The sequence below is a fragment of the Myodes glareolus genome, chromosome 25 (assembly GCF_982192425.1).
Source record: "Myodes glareolus chromosome 25, mMyoGla1.1, whole genome shotgun sequence".
NCBI lineage: Eukaryota > Metazoa > Chordata > Mammalia > Rodentia > Cricetidae > Myodes > Myodes glareolus.
Genome location: NC_142050.1, coordinates 8,716,836 through 8,738,180, shown reverse-complemented (window position 1 = coordinate 8,738,180; position 21,345 = coordinate 8,716,836). Strand labels below are relative to the sequence as shown.

At 33.5% G+C, this 21,345-nt stretch overlaps 1 non-coding gene and 1 pseudogene across 1 annotated transcript; one reads left to right on the top strand and one right to left on the bottom strand.

The window, feature by feature from the left end:
- Window positions 1-6,738: 6,738 nt before the first annotated feature.
- On the top strand, window positions 6,739-19,086 carry LOC148117822 (splicing factor 3B subunit 6 pseudogene; annotated as a pseudogene).
- Window positions 19,087-20,165: 1,079 nt separating this feature from the next.
- Window positions 20,166-20,356, bottom strand: LOC146889712 (U2 spliceosomal RNA). Its single transcript, XR_015000017.1, has one exon. It is a non-coding gene; the product is annotated as a U2 spliceosomal RNA (small nuclear RNA).
- Window positions 20,357-21,345: the final 989 nt, after the last annotated feature.

Sequence of the window (21,345 nt, the reverse complement as noted above, 5' to 3'; positions counted from 1 at the left end):
AAGATTAGAATGATTAGGATGGGTGGTGTTTTGGGTATAAATGAGACCTTGTTGAAGAAAGTGTGTTCTTTGGGTTAGGCTTTGATTTTTCAAAAGATCCAACCAGGTCCAATATTTGTCTTTCTGTCTGCTGCTTAAGGATCCAAATGTAAAGCTCTCAAGTAACAATCCAGCACTATAATTGTCACCTTATCCCAATGCTGGCCATCATGATGACAATGACTTATCCTCTTGAACTTTAAACAAGACAGCAATTGCATGCTTTCATTTGTAAAAATTACGTTGGTTATGGTGTTTCTTCACAGCAATAGGATACAAGGCAACTACTCCTGAGTGGGAAAAACACATTTACAAAAGGCAATTTTACTAGAATATTTGTTACTCTTTTTGACAGAAAAGGTTTTTAATTAGTAGGTTATCACCACATTACTATTTACGTACTTATATTGACATTGAAACACGTCAAAGAGAATTCACGAAGCACTTATTAATCTGTGTTTCTGAGGGGGGATGGCAGGAGACACAGAGACAGAAAAAGACAAATGGGAGAAAAGCTTGGAAGCAAAAAGGAAAAGGAAATAGAGACAGGAGATAGTCTGTACAGAATGCTGGGGTTTGTTATGTGTGTTTTTTTTTAAAAAAATTTTGAAACAATCTTTTGTCTTGAACACTGATTTTTAAAACCAAATTTTAATGGGTGTTGTTAACTTAAATCTTAAATACTGTCACAACATTAATGATAGAGCAACAATTTTATTTAATGAAGATAATTTCTCATTGACTTGTTTTATTTATTTTTTGTTACAAATATGTCAGATAAACATGAACATTTAACATTCCCACAAATGATTATTTATATGCATAATATTGTCATTCATTTTGCAGAAAGAGTTGGGTTCCCAGTTTTGCAATTGTAGGACAAAGTGAGCAACTCCTGAGGAAGGAACTCAGGCTTACAGCCTTTGGAACATAAGCCAAGTTCTAGGTTAATGATTTTCTGTTGTATGTTCGGTTTTTAAAAGTAGTAATTTTATTTATGACTGGGCAAGTGTCATTCAAAACAAGAACAGAGACTTTGCCTTGAGAATTTAACATAAATGAGCCATGTTGTGTGTGTCCTTTTAAAAGAACAATGAAACTATTGACCTTTTGTCATTTAGAGTATGTTTTTGAGTTTTGAATGGCTTATTCTTTTGAGGTAGTATTGGCATCTTGCATATGTTTAGAATTCACACTTTTTCATGGTGATATAAATGAACTATTGAGTGGGTAATGCCTAAGTTCTGAATACAAGCTTGCATGTAGCAAGAAAGAAGAAATTAAATGGAAAATATAACCAAATACTAAAAATGCAAATATTATATCTTTTAAAAGTTTGAGATTTCCTTTTACCCTTTAATTGAAAATAGATTTTGTCATATACTATACCCTGATTATGAGTTTTCTCCCAGTCCCTCCCCACATTCCCCATCCATTAATATCCACCCCATTTATGTCTTTTATTAGAAAACAAATATGCTTCTAAGAAATAAAAATAAAATAAGATAAAAAATCCAACAAATCAGAAGAGCATAAAACAAACAGAATAAAAAGAACCCAAGAAAATGTACAAGAAATAGACAAAAAAAGATGTATAGGCATACTTGTTCTCACACTCAGAATACCATAAGAACACAAAGCTGGGGGCTATAATATATCTGTGAGGAGAGGGAGAGAAAGACAAAGACACAGAGAATCAGAGAAAGAAACAGAAAAGTAGAATAAAAATAATAGTAAAATAAGGAAAAGCCATGATAGAGCCTTATGAGACAAGGAAATTCTAAATATGCCCTGTAATTCATTTTCTGACATCTACCATGGGGCATGCAGCCTATCTTTAAGATTACTTTGTTTTTCCAGTGAGACCTCCTTGAAGGAAACTATATTTTCTTTTCAAATGGTTATCAAGTGGAGACCACTTCTGAGTTAGGAATAGGGACATGTGGCCATTATTTTTGCAGCTCTAGGACACCAAATAGTATAAATCTGTGTGTTCCCTATGCATGCTGCCTCAGTTTCTTTTAGTCCATACTTGTCAGTTCTGTTATCTTGACAAGACCTTGTTTCTGTGGCAGTGTCCCTCTCTTCTGGATCTTACACCTTTCTATCTCCCCTAGCTGAGTATTCCCTGTGTCCTGAAGGGGAAAAATTGAAAAAGATATCCCTTTAGGGACTAAATGTTAAAAGGTCTCTTACTCTGTTTAAAAATCACCCATGAGTGAGTCCATGTGATAATTGTCTTTCTGCATCTGGGTTACCTCACTCAAAATAATGTTTTCTAACTCCATCCTTTTTCCTTAAAAATCCAAGATGTCATTACTTTTTTCTGCTGTGTAGTACTCCACTGTGTAAATGTACCACATTTTCCTTATCCATTCTTTGATCGAGGGACATTTAGGTTGAAAGAGAGACTTACATAAATCTAATCTACATGGTAAGTAGAAAAAGACAAGATCTCTTGAGTAAATTGGGAGCATGGGGACCTTGGGGGAGGCTTGAAGGGGGAGAGGAGAGGCAGGAAGGAGAGCAGAGAAAAATGTAGAGCTTAATAAAAATCAATAAAAACAGGGGGAAAGGGTCTCTCACTCATATATAATGCCTAGTTGTGTGTCTCTGCACATGTTCCTATCTGCTGCAGAGAGGAGTTTTCAAATGATGGCTAAGCAAACTCTGGTCTATGAACATACTAAAATGGAATTAGAAGTTTTCTCCTCCTACATTCTTTTAGCAGAAATGTTGTATTTTGTTTCCACTAAGTTTCTAGGCTATTTAATCTCATGTTCTTGGTTACTGAAGCACCATCAGATATGAATTCCATCTGGTGTAGTGGGCCTTAAATCAAATCAGATATTGAATAGTTACTCTCACCAGTTTTGTGCCACCATTGCCCTAGTATATCTTGCAATTAGAACACCATTGGAAATCCAAGAATTTGTACCTTGATTGATTTTTATGTTTCTCCTTTTGTAACATGCAGAATACCTTTCTCTACCAAAGACATTAACCTATAAGAGTGAAGATTCTTTGCATATCAGCTCAAATACATTGCGTTCAATGAGTTGTGTAGGTGTTCTCTAAAGGCACCTTAACATCAAGGATAAACATCACCATGAGATAAAGGGTTGGAAGAAGATGTCCAAGCAAAACCACATAAGGTGAAGGTGGTATAGCTGTTTTAAGATATGACAAAATAGACTTCGAAGCAAAACTAGAAGAGCTAGGGAAGGGCACTACCTGCTCATCAAAGGAAATATCCATCAAGAGAACATTCCAAATATTAAAATTTATGCACAAAGCATGAGTGCATCTAAGTGCATAAAAGAAACACTGCTATAGGCTAAATACTTATTGATTCACACAGCAATGACGGCAACTTGAGTATCCTACTCTCACTAATAGACAGGTCATCCAGACAAAACTGAAGAAAGAAATGCTGAAGATAACTGACACCATAAGTCATGTGGATCTAACAGATATTTGCAGAACATTTTCCTAAAAAGGAAAAAGATTATACTTTCATCTCAGCAGCTCATGGAACTTTCTCCAAAACTGGCCACAAACTTAAGCACAAAGCAAGCTTCAACAGAGACAAGTATATTGAAATAACACCCTGTAACCTATCTGACTATCACAGCTTAAAGCTGGCTATCAACGAGAAAAGTTTATGTTTATAAACTCATGGAAAGACTCCCTACTAAATAAAATGTGAGTCAAGACATAAGTGAAGAGTGAAATTAGAGACTTCCTAGAATTGAATGAAAATAAAAACTCAGCATGCTCAACCATATAGGACTAAGTGATAACATTTCTAAAAGACAAGGTCATAGCACTAGTGCCTACATTAACAAAAATGAAGATAACACATACAAGCAAATTAATAGAACACCTGAAAGCTGTAGAACACAAGAAAAAAACCCAAATGGAGTAGATAGCAAAAAATAAACAAACTAAGAACTAAAATTAATAAACCAGAAACAACAAACAACTAATCAAAGAAACAAAGATTTGTTTCTTACAAAATCAGTAAGATCAACAAGCCTTATCCATATTAACTAAAAAATGGAGAAAGAATTTTCAAATTAACAAAATTATAGGAAAAGTGGGATATAACAACAGACACTGTGAAAATTAATATAATTATAAGGATACACATCAAAATTCAGTACTCTTTAAAATTAGGTAATCTAAAAGAAGTGAGTACCTTTCTCTATAAATAGCACCTCCCAAAGTTACCATAAGATCAGATAAAAAAATTTAAATTATCTATAACCTCCCCAAAACTAAAAAGAGTAATTAAAAGTTTGCCATCCAGAGAAACAAATGGTTTTATAATACAGAATCCTGCCAGACTGTCAAGTAATAGTTAATGCCAATATTCAAGCAGAATCTACATTGCTAAGCTTTTTTTACAAGACAATAGTTACCCACTATTTTCAAAACATTTAAAGATACAACAAAGAGAATTTATAGATCAATTTCCCTTATGAACAGAGATAAAAAATTCTCAATAAAATATTTGCAAACTGATTTCAAGAACATATTAAGATGATCAATCACCATGATCAAGTAGACTTAATCCCAGGTATGGTACATTGTCCCATGTACAAGACAAACCATTTTAAATAAACTTTTATGGTAGTAAATTTCTAAATAGCATTTTCAAATATTTTTAGTGTTAGTTTCCTCCCTGTACTCAGTTTTTCTTCAGTCGATCCTCCACATACCAGTTAACCTACTTTGTTCCCTTATTCACCCTTGTCTTTCTCTTAATGCTACCTGCTTTCTATTCTCTTTCCACTGAAATCTACACACACAACCACCACCACCATATTCACTTACTGGTTTTCTGCTTTTTACTGCAATTGAAATATATCTAAATATTCAAATACAGAATATTCAAACACGTATAAAATTCAAACATTAATACCAGCAAATCACAATTGTGTCATTAATGTTAATTACAGAACACAGAGAGGACTCCCAAATTACCATCCTGCAGACATTTCCAAATAATCACTAAGAGGCTTAATATTAATTGCAAATCTTTAGTCAATGGCTCAGGAATATTACTAGCTAGCTTTTAAATTTAAATTAACCCATAAGTTTTGTCTATGTGTTGCCATGCGGTCTGTGGCTTGTTATCTAATTTTCTCTGTGCCTTGATTCTTTAGTGGTTGACTAGCATCTCCCAAACTCTACCCCTTTTCACCTGTATCTCTGTTTGGTTTTCCTACCAGACTCCATCCTGCATTGTCATAGGCCAAAGCAGTTTTATTTATCAACCAATGATAACAATATATATCCCACAGCATTTCTCCCCTTCTTTCTAATCAAAAAAGAAGGTTTTATCTATAACATTGTAAAATTACATATAACAAAACAGTTATTCAGTAAGAATTATAGTCATATTTAGTTTGTTTGTATTTGGTAAAATTAAAGAAAATACTCTATTATCTAGCCTACCTAAAGTTTCATTTATAATTTATCTTTTATGAGAAATAAGGAAAACTATAATTTTAAGTATGTGGTCTTCAACTCAATCAAAGACCTTAGAAGTATGTAATATTACCTGAGTAAATATAAAGTACAAGCAAGCAACTTCCGAAACTATAGAAATAAAAGAAAGAGCTGGATGCCTGGAGAGTCATCCAAAGTTCTTTCATAACATTGGGGCATCCATATTAACCTCTAGGCCTGGGGTATCTGGCAGACTTTTTAATGAAGCAGGAGGTTTGAAGGTCTGTCCCACTTGTTTTAGCCAAGTTCATAAGTTGCTTCCCTTTGTGTTTTACAGAATGTCCAGCAGTTTATTTTGTGAAGCAGGAACCTGGAGGACCATTCTGTCTTGTTTTGGTAAAGTTTAGTGATCATTTTTCTTTTGGTCCTGCATGTTCATTTTATATAGCATACTGTCAAGTAGTCAAAGCAAGAGCAATTTCTTGCCCAAATGACTAGTCTTAACATATTGAAAGCAAACTCCTTAACAATTTACTTCAAAGCCCATCATCCTTTTTAAAGTATATAGGTGCTGCCGGTACAGATATGTTTCATGTCAATAGAATTATAATTTATTAAAACATTTTAAATGCCATATTCTGTATTTGTTTGAAGTGCTTGAAGATTACCTCTCCATCTGAAATATAATTCTGTATATCTAGAAAACCTAGATAACAGGACTATAAGTTTGGCTATTTACATGACTATTAATTTGTATTTCTTATCTATACATTGCACTTTTAAATGAGCTGCATAAATATCATACCTTAAACAAGAATAGAAATACACATAGAATATAACAAAATTATCATTAAATTTGTAGCAAGAAACACAAATCCATACAAATGCAAAATATTTTAGATTAACGGTTGTTTTTGGATTAAAGTAGATTAATAATTTACCACTATATTAACAAAATAATCTACAATTTTCTTCAAATTTTTATATCATTTTTACCTTCCTTGTTTTAGAAAGTGATTGCCTATGACAAATAACAATTTATAATCACCCCAATTAAATGAACAGAAACATGTATAAACAATATTTTGGAAATTTGGGTGTAGTTTTCTAAACTTTTTCCTGTTGATTGGTATGCTCCTGTGATCTTGAGAGAACATGAGAAAATTAGAATTGTGGTAAATCTTGGCTGTAGTAGTCAGTGAGCATGCATCATCTCATCTAGTTGCTTTGAAACTGTTCGACATGTTGGGTCACCTGGGTTATCACTCCCATGGTGATATCTCAGGGGCTCTTTTTGATCAAACTGTAATAGCCTGTAAGGAATTCATAGTTTCTCATCTTCTGTGGAAACAAAAGGAGAAACTCTTTGCCAATGCAACATAATCCTTAAACCCAAGTGCTGAAGTCAAGGTATCGTTAAAATATATATGTTGTTTTAACCTAGCATCCCCACAACCAGATGTCTCTCAGCAGTCAAAAAATCCAAAGAAAAGATACCTAACACATAATCCAGACTCTGTGTATTTTCCGTCTTTACTTGGCTTATTATAAATTTTATTACTCTATTTCTTTTTAATACTTACCTTATTATCTTTAAATTTCTCTTCTAATTTATTACATCCTCTACCCATTTTCCTCCCTCTCAATCTTACACACATTTATCAAACACACTGTGGCCCATTTAGAGGTCTTTTTGTCTGAATTTGTCCTTACTGCGTATCTATAACTCTTTTCTGACCACTACTTTAAATTGCTAAGTGATGGTAGCTAAGACCAAGGTGGCAGCTTAGCCCGCTCTCTCCACCCTGTTAGGTTTTCCAATATGGCAAAAATATCAGTGAACATCACACTTACCTCCTGAAGACAACAACTGGGAGAAGCCAGTTTCGATTCATGCTCCACTTTTAAATTGTATTATTTGTTTTTTTAATATATAGTTTCTTAATTACTTTATATATTTTGGATACTACTCCTATAGTGAATATAGAAAAGGTTAAATTTTTTACATTCTATAGGCAACTTTTTCCAATGACAATGTCATTTGCTTTTAAAAAATAGTTTCATTTTCATGAGGTCCAATTTATTACTAGTTAGTGCCTGGACTATTGGTGTTCTGTTCAGAAAATCTTGTCCTACGCCATGGAGTGGAAAGCTGTTCTCCACTTTATCTTCTAAAAGATTCAGTGAAACTGACTTTATGTTGATGTCTTTGATCCAATTGAGCTTGAGTGTTATAGGATAAGAAGGATCTATTTACATTTTTCTACATACAGATATCCAGTTGGACTAACATCAACTAGTTGTGGAAGATGCTGGTTGGTTTTCCATAGGCATTTCTGCCTTCTCTATATAAAAAAAAACAATGTTCCATAGCTGTGTGAATTTATGACTGAGTATTAATTCAGTTCGATTGATCAATTTTTTTCTGTCAATACCATGTAGTGTTTGCTACTATAACTCTGTAATACAACTTGAAATCAGGAATGATGGAATTTTCATCTGTTCTTTTATTTTGCAGGTTGGTTTTAACTATCATGTTTTGTTTTGATTTTTTAATTTTTGTTTTCCATATGAAGTTGAGAATTGTTCTTTCAAGGTCTATAATGCATTGTTTTGGTATCTTAAAGGGGAGTGCATTGAATCAATACATTGCTTTTGGTAGGATGGCTTTATTATTTGTCAGTCATACAGATACCAAGAGCATGGGAAATCTTTTCTTCTTCTGAAATCTTCAAGTTCTTCAATGACTTGAATTCTTTTTTCATACATATCTTTTGCTTGTTTTTTTCAGAGTTTCATCGAAAATATTTTATATTATTTTTTATTTGAACCTACTGTGAAAGGTAATGATTCCCTGATTTATTTCAGACTTCATTTGTCATTTGTGTATAAGTCCACTTGATTTTTTGAGTTAATCTTATATCTAGCTACTTTGCTGAAGTTGAGTATCAGCAGTAGGCTTTACTTAGTGGAAATTTATGGCAACTTATGTGTACTATCATATAATCTTCAACTAAAAATAATTTGACTTCTTGTTTTCCAATATACATACATTTGAACTCCATCAGTTTTTTTTTTAATTTTTCTAGCTAAATTTTCAAGTATTATATTGAATGGAATGGAGATAGAATAGTATGGAGAGAGTGAACAGACTTGTTTAATTTCATATTTTAGTGGAATTGCTTTAAATTGCCCATATTATATTCAATTATGTCTCTTTTCTTTCTAACCTCCACAGGACTTTTATTGTGAAAGTGTGCTGGGTTATTGCAAGGGTTTTTCTGAATCTAATGAAGTGATTGTGTTTTTTTTTCTTTCAGTTTATTTACATTGTGGTTTACACTTACTGATTTTTATATATTAAACTGCATCTCTGGGATGTAGCCTATTTGGTCATGATGAATCTTTTTGATGTTCTTGGATTTATTTTGCAAGTATTTTCTTGAATACATTAGCTTCCATGTTCATAAGGGAAACTTTTACATAATCTTTTTCTTTGTTGAGTCTTTATGTAGACTGGGTATTGGGATAATAGTGGCTTCATAAAATGATATAAATAATGTTCCTTCTTTTTCAGTTTTGTGAAACAATTTGAGAAGTTTTGGCATTAATTCTTCTTAGGACTCTGCACTAAAGACTTCTGACTTTGGGCTCTTTTAGATTAGTAGATCTTAATAGCAGCTTCCATTTTGTTAGGTATTACAGGGCATGTAAATTGTTTATTTGATCATGACTCAACTTTGGTAAATGGTATATATCAAGAAATTTGTCCATTTCCTTTAGAAACTCCATTTTCATGAAGTACAGGTTTATACAAAATGTCCTTTTGATTCTCTGGATTTCCTCATTATCTGTATGCTGTGAAATAATCCTTTTGAACAGTGTGAATATTTGACACTAAATTTGGTTTAATAAAAAACTGTGTGGTCAATGAGTAGGCAGAATTTTCATGGCAGAGAGAATACTGGGAAGGAGGAAGGTGGTGTCATTGTGAGTTGTCAGCCAGATGCAGAGGAAGAAAGAGAAGAATGAGTCATGCTGAACAAAGGTACTGCCATGTGGCATAGCAAAGGTAAAAATATGGATTAATTTAAGATGTAAGAGCTCATTAGCAGTAGACCTAAGCTATTGGCTGAGTATGGAGTTGACTGGTAGAACAGAACAGATAGTAGGGCACAAAAACTCCACCTAATTTTGTATTTATGTTCCTTTTTAATTTCTGATTTCATTTCTAATTTGAATATTCTTGTCTTGTCTTTTAGTTAGTTTGGATAAGGGTTTGTGCACAATGTCAGTTTTCTCAAAGAATTTTGTTTCATTGATTCCTTATTTTTAATTTTATTTTTTAAATTAATTAATTAATTTAAAATTTCCATCTCCTCCCATCCTCCTATTTCCCTCCCCTTTCCCCCTCCCCCTTGCTCTCTAGTCCTAAGAGAAGTCAGGGTGCCCTGCCTGTGGGAAGCCCAAGGGCCCCGTCCATCCTAGGAAGGTGTGCATCCAAGCAGACCAGGCTCCCAAAAAGCCAGTATATGTAGTAGAATCAAAATCCAGTGTCATTATCATTGTTTTCTCAGTCTGCCCTCATTGTCAGCCACATTCAGAGAGTTCAGTTTGATCACATGCTCGTTCAGACCCAGTTCAGCTGGCCTTGGTGAGCTCCCACTAGATCAGTTCCACAGCCTCCGTGGGTGGACGCACCCCTCGCAGTCCTGCCTTCCTTTCTGATAGTCTCCCTCCTTCTGCTCTTCATCTGGGCTTTGGGATCTCAGTCCAGTGCTCCAATGTGGGTCTCTGTCTCTATCTCCATCCCTCGCCAGATGAAGTTTCTACTTATTTTGTCTTTGTTTCTATTTTATTGATTTCAGCCCTATGTTTGATTATTTCTTGACCTTTAGGGCTCTTCAGTATGATTACTTCTCTTTTCTCTAGATCTTTAAGGTGTGTTTTTAAATTGCTAGTGTTCAACCGTTCAACATTTTATGGAGGCATTTAGTGCTATGAACTATCTTCTTAACATTGTATTCATGCTATCCTATGTATTTGGATATGCTCTGTATTCACTTTTATTGACTTCTCAAAATTCTTTTTTTTATTTCTGTCTTGAACTATTTTTTCCTTTTGTATAAACTTATTCAGTTCTCACGAGTTTGTAATATTTCTCCAGCTTTAGTTTATGGTGGTCTTATAAGATACAAAGAGTTATTTTAATTTTCTTCTAGCCATAGAGACTTACTTTGTATCCAAGTATGAGGTCAACTTTAAAGAGACTTTCTCAAAAATCATATTATTCTGTGTTTGAGTGAAATAGCCTGTAAATATCTCTTATGTCTATTTGGTTTATTGCTTCTGTTATGTTCAGCATTTCTCTGTTCACTCTTTGTCTGAATGATTTGCCCAATCTTTTGAGATGGGTATTGAAGTTACCAATGTGTGAGAATCAATATATGATGTAATATGCAATATCATTTCTTTTACAAACTTGGATTCCCTTGTTTTGTGGCATAAATGTTCAGAACTGAAATTTCATATTGTTTGATTTCTCATTATATTAGTATGTATTTACCTTTCCTATTCCTGATGATTGAATTGATTTGATGTCTATGTTGTTAGATATTAAAATGGGTATATCAGCTTGCTTGTTCAGTCAACTTACTTATAATATCTCTTCATACCCTTTCCCATGAGATATTGCTTGTCCTTGATGGTGAGAAATATTTCTTGTACTTGGCAATGGGATAGATCCTATTTTTACATTAATTTTGTTAGTCTGTGTCTTTTTATTGGGAAATTGAGACCTTTGCTATTGAGAGGTATTAATGACATATGGTTGCTTTTTCCTATTATTTTGGTGATGATGGTAATGGTGATTGTGAGTGTGTGTGTGTGTGTGTGTTTTCTTGTTATTTTGAATTTGCCAGTCAGTATGAAGTTATTTCCTGTGCTTCTGTGGATGTAGTTAGCACCCTTAGTTTGAAATTTTCCTTCTAACACTTTATTCAAGACTGAATTTGGAGATAGGCATGGTTTAAATTTGACTTGATTGTGTAATATCTTATAATACCCATCTATTGTGATTTTTATGATTATAGTAGGTTGTACAGTGACTTCTGGTCTATGGAAGTCTGAAACTTATCTCCCCAAACCCACTTGGCTTTTAGGTTCTCCACTGAAACGTCTTGTGGTATTTTTATTTGGTCTAGCATTATTTGTTATTTGGTCTTCTTCCCTTGCAGCTTTTAATATTTTTACTGTTTGATTCTTAGGTGACCAGGAATTTCTTTCTGATCAAATCTAGTTGGTGTTCTGTGTACTTCTTTTACCTTTATAGGAAATGCTTTCTTCATGTTACAAAATATTCTTTCATGATTGTTATTGAAAACATTTTGAGGTCCTCTAGCTGGGGCTACTTCTCGTTCCTCTATCCCTAATATTCTTAGGTTCATCGTCTCCTAGATTTCCTATTTGCTTTGTGTCAGGAAATTTTTAGATACAATGTTTTTAAACTGATGTATACATTTCTTCTATCACATATACAATGTCTGAGATTATCTTTTCAATCTCTTGTTTTCTGATTTTGGAGACTGCTTCTCTAGCTCCAGTTTTCATTTTTTCCAAAATTTTTGTTTCCAGAATTCCTTCAGTTTGGATTTTTATTAATTCTATTTACATTTTATTGTCTTGAGCAGCTTTATTCATTTCCCTATAGTCCTTGTTGGTGTTTTCCTGCATTTATCTAAAGGATTTATCAATTTCCTCTATCATCATCATTTAGGTGTTTTTAAAGTCTTTTTCTTGATCTTCAGCCATGTTGGTACATTTGGGGCTTGCTGGGGTAGAATACCTAGCTTTAATAGAGACATGATGCTCTTGCTGTTATTTACTGTCTTTGCACTACCATTTATGCTTCTGGAATGGGTTGATTATAGCCTATGTGCTGATTTCTGTATTTGTGTGTTTTGTTCCTTGGTTTCAGTTTCCTCTCTGGGTTTTTGGAGAGAGTAGCGCCTGTGTGTTGCTTTATAGGTAAATATTGTTGGAACTGAAAGTTTTGGCCGCTTGTTATTCCACATTCCAAGTAAATTATATTCCTGGGTATTGGGAGCTGACACTTAGGAACAGGGATAGCTTGGGATCTGTGAGGAATCGCAGGAAGAAACATAGCAGAGTATTCAACAAGGATATGATTTTTTTTGACTCCTTGGAATGGAGGAGCACAGTGAAGAGAGATGACCACACAGTGTTTCCTTTAGCACTTGGTATACATTTAGAGTGTCAGATCTAGAGAAAGAAAAGGTGAAGATCTAAAGATTGCCCACCCTGCAGTCATAGTAGAAATAATCTGTGTGTTAGTAGCGAGTCCAAGTTGAGGGCTAGGATAAAGCAACAAAGGAGAAAGGGAGGCTAACAGCAAAAGGTCAGTGGGATTCATAGGAAATGCCGACTGAGAGAAAAGAAAGACGACAGCATGTGTCCTCTTGTAGAGACTGGCAGGGAACAGAGAGAAATGAGAGAAACTACAGGCAACTTGAGGCTGGGATACAGTCACAAGTGGTGGAGGGAGGTTAGAAGGGAAACATCTGTGGGATTCACAGGAGATAGAGGCAAAGGGCTGGGAAGGCTTGCCTCAAGTGTTTTGATCCAAGCTGGGTATGAGACTGTAACAATTTATGGTTTTGCAAAGCTAAACTATAAAAATTAAATAAGTTAATAAGTAATTTTCTGAAAGATTTTTGGAGAAGAAAAATTATAGCACTTAATTTGAAATCAAGATAAAAACTATAAATAAATGTATTGAGGATGTCAATTTTAGAAATACAAGAGTGTAAAGTAATATTTCTATACTCTAAGGCAAAATGAAGGTTAATTCACTGATTGAAAATAAGTATCTGTTTAAATGTATTTTTATGCATGGATGGTATATAGAATGTACCAGATAGAGAATATAGTTTCAATCATCTAGAAGAATTCTTGAAATAATCATTTGAGAGAAATTGAAAAACAAACTTAGAGAAATATATTAAAAATACAAGGCATTTTCTTGAGAATCTGTTTTTGATTTAGTGCACTTTTTAAAGAAGCCAGTGGTCATACTGTAATTTTGTTCTTTTATTTATTATTAGTTCTATGAGAATTTCATGTAATGCATTTGATATTATAAACTCCATTTCACAATTTCATTCTGTTCCTTCCCAGCCAATTTTGTGTCTTTTTCTTCTTCTTTGTTCTCTTCCTCCTCCTTCTCTTCCTCCTCTTTCTTCCATAAACTCACCAAGTCCAATTTGTGCTAATCTATATACTCTTGAGTTTGTGGCTATGTACTCAACGAATAATCAAACAACAAGAAGCCATACTCTTAAAGAAAAGCCTGATTCTCCCTCTCTCAGAAGTTACCAGTTTGCCAGTCATGGGACTTTTTACATACCTCCCCTGCAGTGTTCGAATTTTGTCTGCATTGAATTTGCACACATCTTATATATGCTGCCTCAGTCAAGGAAATGTTCTGAAGTATATACGCTAGAAGACAATTTGGTATTTTTATTGGGTTGAAGCCAATAAAAAGTCTTTATTAACATGCCAGCAACTAAACTGAGTGTTTATGATCTTATACAATCCCAAATCTTTCTCAGAGTGGAATTTTAAACACACACACACACACACACACACACACACACACACACACACAAAAAGCATATCCTAGACAGATATATCTCAGTTTACAAAAATAAATAGTTATTCAGAAGTGAAACTACAGAAACCAAAAAGCAAGGTTAGTACATTAGGGACTTGTAGAAATATGGACTTTGATATCTTAGGTCTCTGATCTTATTTTGGCTGGAGTTGGCATCTATGAACGGTGTTCCAAAGCCTGAACGTTACTTCTATCATGGCATTAGTTGTGCTAAGGTCTGAGAGTCCTATAAATTAGGTACTCTTTCACCATCTGATCCTGGAAACTTTTGCTAGCAGTCAAATCATTTGTTGTCTGCCTTTTAACCAGGGCAGTGCTAAATGACATTAGGGTATTATGTTCTCCTTTTTTATTGCTGAACCTAAGTCAACCTTGATCATTAATTCCCTGATCAGAGTGATTAGAATTGGAACATGTTGCCCAAGAACTTCTGCACAGATGGGCCTTTCCAAATTCAGAATAGGCAGTGTCAATAGATAAAAATCTTCTGCTAAATGCTGCTTGTTTTGCCTGCATTTAAAAGTCTATGAGTTTAAACCTCTAGTTCAAGAGAAAGACAGGAAACTGTCTACTTGTAGAAACTTTTGTCTTTCAACAGAATAGGGAGAAAAGGGATGAAATTAAAAGCTCCCACAGATTCCAAAGGGCTGTCTGAGTGTAAAAGAGCTGCAGCGTCTGAATGTGTTTTATATATTGGAGCATTTTAAGAACTTGGGAGTATTACAAGTAAATGATTTAACTGCTTTCAGCTGTCCTGTAAGTTGTTCATAATCACTGATTCTGCTTTTCAGATGAGCATAATAAAGTGCTCAATATAGCTCTTTCAACGGCGGCAGCAGTGCTGACTCCTCAGTATGAGACACTCACTCACAGGATATCTTCACATCCAAGCAAAGCAAAAATAAAAAAAGGAAAGAAAGCCCGTATAGCAGCAGTCTGGCATGTCTTGGGCTTCCTTTTTTTTTTTAGTTTTGTTTTTTGTTTTTGTTTTTTAGTTAGGCAAAGGTGCTGAGGCTTTAAAAACTTAGTTATGTCTAATCAAATTTTGTTTGGTGTCTATGATAGCTCACCTCAGTAATTTGGAAGAAATGATTATTTTTCAGCATATTTTTCTAAGTTGGGTATACAGATTGATAGTTCATGTTAGAATGCTGAATCAACTGAAAAATTTAGGTACATTTTTCCATGACATTCACCAGTAAATTAAGATGCCATTACTTGTTGGTAAAATCAACTGGGTGTTTGTTTCACTTGAATCATCAACTCTATTTAAGGAAAATGGGAATGTTAACAAGCTCCTGTAAAGACAGAAAACTTGACCAAGTATTTAGTTGATTTCCTTGTCCAGTTTTTATCCACTTTGTCTTAGATATGTGACTTTAATTCCTCAGTATTTGCTTTCAACAAACATCTCCTTATGAATATAAACAAAATCTATTTTAAATTATAAGAACCAAGAAAATAAGTGATATATGACAAAGAAGTTTGAATTGAAACCTTTATAGAATCAAATTTTCTTAGAATAAGTATCCCAAAACTGATGGAGGTCATATGGGACTGCAATTGTAGGAATCTGAAGCGGGAAATTTGCCTATCTGTTTTGCGCAATAAGTTCCAGAATAGTCAGGGCTACCCAAGGAGAGCCTGTCTCAAATATCCACAACAGAACAAAACCACTCTATAAGGTTAGCTGATCCTCACTTTAAGAAGGATCATGAGGAATGAGAAGAGCTAGCATGAACATGAAACGTATTGTCCTTGTCCTTGCTTATAGACAAAGGAGAATAGTGAGCTGTTACCAGTCAGAATCACTGCAGTAATGAGAATACATACTGAGCACATGCAAAAATGAGAAGTCACATTTCCTATGTGCTTTTTACATCTATTCATTATAGAAATCATGAAAAAAAATTCTGATTCTGATTTAAAGTATTTCCCATAAAAAAAGAATGCCTTTGTTTTTGGTGATTTATTCTTCACTTTTGGAAATAATTATTGACCATCAATTTAAAATGATCATTGTTTTTGTCTTTTTGAATGCATTAAGTAAATATTAAGATTTTCATTCAGGAATTTCCTGCATACTAATATATACAAATATACACATTGCTGAGTATTATTAACTAACCTTTAAGATGAAGAATATCCATACATACATATATTTAATTTCATGCCAGCAGATTTAGCATTAAAATAATTAATCTGTCATATTTTGATTAATATGTCAAGTGGTTACTCACTCACTAATGCCGTATGGAGGCCATTGGAATCTATCTTATAACTTGAGAATATGTATCTCTAAAAAAATGGAACGCATTCTTTTTAAATTTTTTTTGTTGATTTTATTGAGTCGTACATTTTTCTCTGCTCCCCTTCCTTCCTCTCCCTCCCTTTCTATCCTCTCCAATGGTCCCCATGCTCTCAAAATTTCAGGAGATCTTGTCTTTTTCTACTTCCCATGTATGTCTCTCTTAGGGTCCTAATTGTCTAAATTCTCTGGGATTGTGAATTGCAGGCTGGTTTTCTTGCTTTATGTCTCTAAGCCACTATGAGTGAGTACATATGATATTTGTCTTTTGGGGTCTGAGTTAACTCACTCAATATGATGTTTTCTAGATCCATCCATTTACCTGCAAATCTCAAAATGTCATTAATTTTTCTGCTGTTTAGTACTCCATTATGTAAATGTACCACATTTTCCTTATCCATTCTTTGGTCGAAGGGTATTTAGGTTTTTATCCAGGTTCTGGCTATGACAAACAATGCTGCTATGAATGTAGTTGAGCACATGTCCTTGTGGTATGACTGTACATCTTTTGGGTATATACCCAAATCAACAAAATAGAAACAAACAAAAAAAATACAAAGAATCAGTGAGACAAAGAGTTGGTTCTTTGGGAAAATCAACAAAATAGACAAAACTTTATTCAAACTAAACAAATAGCAGAGAGAGAATGTACAAATTAACAAAATTAGAAATGAAAAGGGAGACATAACATTAGACGCAGAAGAAATCCAGAGAATCATTAGATTGTACTTTGAAAACCTGTACTCCACAAAATTAGAAAGCTTGATGGTGCTCATTCTTTTAGCTGAACTGACATCCTAGAAATTATCTTTGGCCCCATACCTCTCCCATTTGGGTTACTGACTGCTGCAGCATATAACATCTTACATAGTGCTGGGAATTCGATTGCAGTTTCTCTGAGCTCTACTCCAGCCAATTTTCACGATGTCCAAATTTTAAAATTGGATAATAAAATATAAAATTTTCATGTAAGCAATTTACTTTTTGTAAATGAATATATTTCACCATTTTTATTTTTATTTTGTCACTGAAATTAATACTTCTTTAGTTGATGAAGAAAAAAGGACTATTAATTACAGGTAACAATATTCAACTTTCTATTTTTATTCTTCATTTTATGATGTTTTAGACTATGGGATGTTAAGTTACAGGTATATAAGAAAGGAAATAAAACTTCTTAATCTATTTCAAAACAAAGGAGTATTTTTGGACAACCTATGAGCTAAGTCTTATGATCTTACATAATTTTTGTTAAAAATCTACATATATACAAGTTAATACGCTTATTTTATGTAAAGTATGGTTGTATGAACATATTGTATGTGTATGTGTGGTGTATACAGTAGTCTGTGGCCATGTACATACCAAGTCCAGACAGAATATCAAGTATTGAATATATCACTCTATCTCAATGTCTTAAGACAAGTTTATCTTACGAGATTGGATGTTTTCTCTTTCAGCTGACCAATAACTCTTGGATTCCACCTGTCAAAGTTGATGTTACAGGCACACACAACTATACAAGGCTTTTTACTGTGGGTGCTGAGATTTGAACTCAATTCCCTGTACTTACAGAGCAAATGCTCCCTGTAAATACAGAGCAAATCATCTTCACAGCCCCTATGTTACCATTGTGAAGTATTGGCACAGACTATAGATTATTCCTCTAACATTCATACTTGGAAATGCTGGTCCCTAATGGAATAGTTTAGAGGGATTTTGTGAATGGGCAGAGTTAAAGGAGGTGACGATGCTCACTAGCTTTGGAATTGATGGCATCAGGAGATGAGAAAGAAGAAATCCATTAACAAGGACCCAACATTCAAACTGACCCCTGACCTTGGACTAATAGCCTAGAGTACTGAAAGAGACACATTTCTAGTGTATATGTCAATTATTTTAATTAAGGAATCGTGCTCTAAGACAATTAGTTTACCTCCTTTTTATCCCGTGTCTTCAGCATAGACTCTCACCTCATTTATTCTTAAAAATTCCTTCGTTATGTTTTAAATATTGACATATATTTGTTAAGAACAAGCTAAACAATAATAAATATAACACATTAGATATAGGTACATTTTAAATATTTATTATTATAAATAGAAACCATATAGCTATAATTAAAATTATATGTGTGAAAATAATTATTTATACCTATTCACATTTAGTTTTGTTGTAAAATCAAAAGTTAAAAGAGAGTAATGTATATAAAATTCGATTTACTTCAGGTGGGAGGCGAATATTCGCCCTCTTGGCCGCTTGCATCGCCATCTTGGCGAGCTGGAATTTGCCATATAAAATCACAGCAGAAGAAATGTATGATATATTTGGCAAATATGGACCCATTCGTCAAATCAGAGTAGGAAATACACCTGAGACCAGAGGAACAGCATATGTGGTTTATGAAGATATTTTTGATGCTAAGAATGCATGTGACCATCTATCGGGATTCAACGTGTGTAACAGATACCTCGTGATTTTGTACTATAATGCTAACCGGGCATTCCAGAAGATGGATACCAAGAAGAAGGAGGAGCAGCTCAAGCTTCTCAAGGAAAAGTATGGCATCAACACAGATCCCCCAAAATGAACTCAGGGATTTCACTCTGAATATGCCCATGTGTGGCTCCCAGTTACCTTTTTTCTCTTTAGTGCATACTGAATATTGTAATTTCTTGGTTGAGACCTAGAATCTGAGAATGACTTGTTTGAAACTTATCTAAGCATTTGAATATATTATGTTAATAAACTAATAGCTTTTGTAAAAAAAAAAAAGAGAGTAATGTATTATGTACTTACAATATTTTAAACAATATTCTGATTCTGACATATCAATTAGTTATTAAATGAATTAACATCAAAAATGATCTTATACATATGATCACTTTTATTAATCCATATAGTTTATCCAGAAATAGCTAATCAATTTAAATACAGTATTATTATATTATTTTTAAATCAATGAAAAATTGAATTTAAGTTAGATTGGTTTGATTTTTATATCACAGCAAATTATATGCAAAAAGGAGAGGAATCTCTTGATATGGCTAATGCAAGACAAACCATGATAAAGTTAGTTTAATATGTCCACTTTATAAAATTGTGTTTTATATTGTTTTCTAAGACAACATGCATGAATTTTATAGTACTTTCACAGATTTTTAGAAAAGAAAATGGATACTTTTGTAAACATTATTAATGAGAAAGACTTTGAAAAACTATTGTTTTAAGAATTATTGGCCTCAAAAAAGAGTGTGTATACAAACTGAATAAGTTTAATTTATTTATTTAATTTATTTATTTAGGAATATATATATATGTGTGTGACAGTGTATTATATATATATATATATATATATATATAAATATAATCATGAATTTGAAAGAGACCAAAGAGAAATGTATAAGACAGCTTAGAAGGAGTAAATCAAAGTGGGAGTTAAGTGATTATATTATAATCTAAAAAATATAAGAAATAACTTTAAAAATTAATATATTATAAGTGGAATTTTTAAAGCTACTACATAATGTTTGGTATAATGGAATTACTTTCTTAATAGAATCAATAAATCTGCCAAGGAGAAAATAGCAAAGCACGCCTGAAAGTGACCCTTAATTAAGAACTCCCTTACTTTGGCTAAACAGTTTAAAACATTTACTTTCTGGTTCATCTGGTCTCATTCCCCCACAGGGTTGCAGAGCTCCTGGGTCAATGACCAGAGTGGGCATAGTAACCTCTTATCAAATTCCTAAACCAGAAATTCTGACTGATATATTATCCTCGTATAGAGAACAGATCTTATATTAAACAAGTAAGTTAAAATGCTACACTTGTTCTTATCAGAAATGCCAAGATGAAAGAATAATACCAAATTTGAAAGAAATTATTATACAACAGGTAAGAGACTATCCTTTAAAAATCAGATTTCTTGAAATCGCCGGTGAGGAACACGCATTAACTAGTAAAGAGCATATACAGACATTCAAGCAGGTAAACTAAAATATTTTGGTATATATTCTAGGTTGTCTGCATTCTTGTTTTTCTCTTGATAGCAAATGTTTCCATTCAATAATACCTTTAAGGAGCTGTACATCTTTCTGTCTGCAGCCTCCATTTAGTAGCTTCCTCCATAAATTCATTTTAGTAGCCGTATTTACAGGAGCATTGCGTTCTTTTTTGTACATTCCTTCCGCTCTGACTCCCACCAATTTCCCCTTTCACCTTTTCATCTTTTCTTTCTCACTCCATTACTTCCTTTCTGTCTTTCTCCTTCCCTCAGTTCTTTGCATAATCTCTTTCTTCCTTCCTTCTGTGCTTGTTTTTTTTTCATTTCTTATTTTTGCAATCTATCTATAGAAGATTTTTCTATTTTCACCTTTTAGTTTCAGTCTTAGTCTGAACCATTTTTAAGGATTTCTTCTGACAGCAGTAAAGAAATGCTGTACTTCATTTCACTTGATTTTAAACCAATGTAATGCACATAACAGATCAAACACTAAGCACCACCTTTTAAAAATAGCTCACAATTCAATTATTTGCATTTCACAGGGATGTCTTTTCTATTTATGCCCAAAAATTAGATACGTAGATACATATATTTCATTTCATTTTATTTTTGTTAAAAGTCAGAATCATGAAATGTATCATTTATCAACTAGGAAAGGTATGGTCATGCACTCTGTGCTTTTGACTTTTCTTTTTATAGTTCTTCCAGGGACTCCCTTGTGACCTTCAGCAAATGGAGCTCAGTTGAGCTGACTGTAAAAAGAGGATAGACATAGTGACCTGTCTTGCAGAGGTGTTATAAGACTGTATAAATCATAACCTACAGAGTTCTTTAAGATTCTCA